At 43.6% G+C, this 5,000-nt stretch overlaps 1 protein-coding gene across 1 annotated transcript in view; it reads left to right on the forward strand.

Annotated features, from left to right (window-relative positions):
* The first annotated feature begins 36 nt into the window (after nt 1-36).
* The window catches only part of LOC145419071 (gamma-aminobutyric acid receptor subunit beta-like), a 228,143-nt gene continuing 223,179 nt past the window's right edge, over nt 37-5,000 (forward strand). The window contains exon 1 of the mRNA XM_080287315.1: nt 37-100. The gene's annotated coding sequence lies outside the window, so the exon portion shown is untranslated. The remainder of the gene's footprint in view (nt 101-5,000) is intronic.

The following is a 5,000-nucleotide window of genomic DNA, read 5'->3' on the forward strand; positions in this document are numbered from 1 at the left end:
TCGCCATGATGAAGTCCTTTGGCTCCCCTTGTGTGCGCCTTGCCCTGCAGCTGGTGGCGTTACTCAGCCACTCCTACCCCTCCTTCGCCGAGGAGACCACGTAAGTAGCAAGCCCTGGCCCCTTCACCTACCCTACCACCACTACCACACGCAAATGACACGCAAATGACACGCCTGCACTCAATATCTCTCACCCTACCACCTCAGTCACTCGTGGATTGTTTTTTGACACACGCACACACGCTTATTGACCTGCACATCACCAGGGCTGCTACCCAGGGACCAGCAGTGCCCATCTCACCTACTTATCCACACACACACACACACACACACACACACACACACACACACACACACACACACACACACACACACACACTCAAACCTGAATCTCAAGCCTCACACCCTACAGGCGATTATTATTATTATTATTATTATTATTATTATTATTATTATTATTATTATTATTATTATTATTATTGTATTGCTGCTACTACTATTATTGCTGCTACTACTACTACTACTACTATTATAATTTTTACTATTACTGTTACTATTATCATTATTATTATTATTATTATTATTATTATTTTTATTATTATTATTATTATTATTATTACTACAAGACACTTAACTCTAATCCCGGCACAGACGCCAACAAATCCCTTATTCACCTCAGCCAAATATAAGCAGTGAAAAAAGGATAATCAGGGCAACTTTTCATTCCACCTTTTGGGTACTTCGATTTCCCTTTGTGGAAGAAAACGGTCTTGAGGTGAACTGAGCGCAGGAACGACACACACACACACACACACACACACACACACACACACACACACACACACACACACACACATATGGACACACACACACACACACACACACACACACACATGGACACACACACACACATATACACACACACATACACACACACACACACACACACACACACACACACACACACACACACACACACAACAGTACTTTTCATATTCCTTGCTCCTAATACCACCCAATCCATGTGACAGTACGCCCTGCCAAATATCAGAGAAATACAAGAAATATACCACAGTTAGTCCTAATACCACCCTATCATGTGACAATACACCCTGCCAAATACCAAAAAAAATACAGTAATCATATCATAGTTAGCCCCCGAACCACCATACTGACCAGCTCATATGATTATTTCCGGGACTTCCTAATGCCTCTTCCTTAGTGATTTATTTTTATATATTACACTTTAGTTATTCCTCGTATACACACAGTTTTGGATAATGATGATGATGATGATAACAGTAATAATAATAATAATAATAATAATAATAATAATAATAATAATAATAATAATAATAATAATAATAATAATAATAATAATAATAATAATAATAATAATGATAATAATAATAATAATAATAATAATAATGATAATAATAATAATAATAATAATAATAATAATAATAATGATAATAATAATAATAATAATAATAATAATAATAATAATAATAATAAAAAATAACAGCAAACCATAATGATACTGCTGCTGCTACTACTACAACAACAACAACTACTACTACTACTAATAAAATACTAAGTGGTAAAGCTCAGAATGAGTCACTAAGGAAGAGGTGTTACGAGCCCGAGCTAATTTGACATCTCCAAAAGAAGTATAAAATCTAAAATACTTCTCTATCACACACAAGCCCAAAATAATAATAATAATAATAATAATAATAATAATAATAATAACAATAAAACACATTAAATTCAACTACCTTCTTAACACCTTCAAGATACCCTCCCCCATCTTAGAAATTCCCACATATAAAAGTACATTATCATTCTATTGCCAGATGCCTTAATCCCGTAAGGGGTGACCACAAACAAATCGCCTCCATATCGCCCTGACCCCCGCCATTTCATTGCCCTCCACCCAGCTCACACCCCACTGTCTCATATACCTCTCCATCCCTCCAGCTCATCCTCGGCCTCCCCCTCCGTCTCCCCCCTCCACCTCACTCACACACACGCTCCTCAAAGACCCACTCACACCACCGACCACAGCTTTTCTTAGTCTACGATCAGAATTTCCCCTCAGCTTACCCGAACAGAGGCGAGCCACTGCGAACAAAGTGAAATTTTTCGTAGTAGTAGTCACACTGCGCGAGTATGTAAAAGTGAGGCACGAGTGAGGTACGAGTGTGCTACGAGTGAGGTACGAGTGAGCCACGAGTGAGGTACGAGTGAGCCACGAGTGAGGTACTAGTAAGGTACGAGTGAAGCACGAGTGAGGTACGAGTGAGGTACGAGCGAGCTACGAGTGAGGTACGAGTGAGCTACGAGTGAGTTATGAGTGAGGTACGTGTGAGGCACGAGTGAGGTACGAGTGAGTCACGAGTGAGCTATGAGTGAGGTACGACTGAGGCACGAGTGAGCTACGAGTGAGCTACGAGTGAGGTACGACTGAGGTACGAGTGAGGTACGACTGAGGTACGAGTGAGCTACGAGTGAGGAAAGAGTAGTAGTCACACTGTGCAAATATGCATGAGTGACGACAAGCAAATAAGGGAAGTCGTGGAAAAAATCGCCAAAACTCCGGCGATAAGAATTGGTGGCAGCGTTCCCACGAGTATTAAAAAGCCTCTACGAAGCTCACACGATAGGCCACGAATACAGAAGACCTTGTGTGAGTAGCTGAGGTCATAGAGGCTGGCAGAGAGATATTTGCCTGTAGCAGCAAATTTTCTCGCGATGTACCAAGAGACCAGACCAACAGAGACCTAGACCACGACCTCCATGACCTTTTGAGTCCTCGCATGATAGATTAGTGTGTGTTTATAAGGACCTATCAGACTTTAGATATTTTCACCTCGTAAAAACTCATAAGAAGCTTGACTTGGTGGTGTGACTAGGCCTGTCTGACACTATCCATCCCCCCAGCTCACACCCCCCTCTCCCATATACCTCTATTCCATCCATCCACCTCATTGGCCTCCCCCTCCCTCTCCCCCCTCCACGTCACTCACATACACTCTCATTAGTTCCTCACCCTCCATCCTCTCCACATGGCCAAACGACATCAGTGTATTTCTCCTAACGCTTCCTGCCACATCCACATCCACACCACAACGCTCCTTCACTTCCTCATTTGTCAGTCTGTCTCTCCATGTAACTCCACACCCACATCCAGACCACAACGTTCCTTCACTTCCTCATTTGTCAGTCTGTCTCTCCATGTAATTCCACATCCATATCCACACCACAACGCTCTTTCACTTCCTCATTTGTCAGTCTGTCTCTCCATGTAACTCCACATCCACATCCACACCACAACGCTCCTTCACTTCCTCATTTGTCAGTCTGTCTCTCCATGTAACTCCACATCCATATCCACACAACAACGCTCCATCACTTCCTCATTTGTCAGTCTCTCTCTCCATGTAACTCCGCATCCACATCCAAACCACAACGCTCCTTCACTTCCTCATATGTCAGTCTGTCTCTCCATGTAACTCCACATCCACATCCACACCACAACGCTCCTTCACTTCCTCATATGTCAGTCTGTCTCTCCATGTAACTCCACATCCACATCCACACCACAATGCTCCTTCACTTCCTCATTTGTCAGTCTGTGTCTCCATGTAACTCCACATCCATATCCACACCACAACACTCCTTCACTTCCTCATTTGTCAGTCTGTCTCTCCATGTAACTCCACATCCACATCCACACCACAACGCTCCTTCACTTCCTCATTTGTCAGTCTGTCTCTCCATGTAACTCCACATCCACATCCACACCACAACGTTTCTTCACTTCCTCATTTGTCAGTCTGTGTCTCCATGTAACTCCACATCCATATCCACACCACAACGCCCCATCACTTCCTCATTTATCAGTCTGTCTCTCCATGTAACTCCACATCCACATAACTCCATGTAACTCCACATCCACATAACTCCATGTAACTCCACATGCTCCTCAAATAACTCACTTCCACAGCTGTCACTCTAGACGTATGTACAAAGACAAAAGTCGTGTCGCGGTTTTGTCCAAAGATTAAGTGCAACACCTGGAACATTATGACAGTTCTACCACAGTTACCTGTTCGTGGTTGGCTAGCCTGACTTCCTCAAGCTTCATATCTGCTGCTGATGGGATGACGGTATGAATGAACCCATGAAATTCCAAAGCCTTAACATCGACCCGCGAGAACTGGTGATTCCGAACTTTGTATGAGAGACTAAATGCCAACGGTTAGGCGATGATCTCCTGACATTTCATCTTCCATCTTACCACAAAACGTCATGGTGGCTGAATCGGTAGAGAGGCGGTCTGCAATCCTAATGGACCCAGGATCGAATCCCGGCTGAGGCAGGGAACAGTTTAAGGATTTGAATTTCATAAAAAGCAGACTTTCCCTGATCAACCAGAAGACCCGCCGACATGTAAAAGTACCCCCGCTAATACCAATACACCAGTCCTGTATGAGACAGCCCTAGCATGTATTCAGTATGGTTGGTGGGTGTTAGCGCCGAAGTGGTGACATGTGGAGGTGTAGGAGGACTACTGGGCCTTGGGATAGGTCACTGCCCCCGAGAAATAGGCCGTGAAGCCTTTGCCCAGAGTCGGACACGTAAAAAAAAATAAAACTAATAGGAATATGAGAGGTGGCATGATGTTCCTATATTTACGGGAAACGAAGCCTGAACAGGAAGCTGAAGCATTTGGTACAGGCATAACCATAGAAAGGTGCATTAGGATATCAGGAGGAAGGCACAAGGGAGAACCACCATCGTTTAGGTCGTCCTCGTCTCACCACAGCACTATAGGACCAGGAAATAATCACAACGATGGAAGTAGCACCCGCAAGCAGTGGTTATGTCTTAAGAAACGAAAGTGCACCTGGGATGAAGCACACGATTACACGAACAGTTGTGCGTAAACGTCGGTCGCGTGGGTTTTGTGTCCGAACTCGTCTGTGGGATTCAGT

The sequence above is a fragment of the Coenobita brevimanus genome, chromosome 117, assembly GCF_032717465.1.
Source record: "Coenobita brevimanus isolate Jiangsu-jjx chromosome 117, ASM3271746v2, whole genome shotgun sequence".
Lineage (NCBI taxonomy): Eukaryota > Metazoa > Arthropoda > Malacostraca > Decapoda > Coenobitidae > Coenobita > Coenobita brevimanus.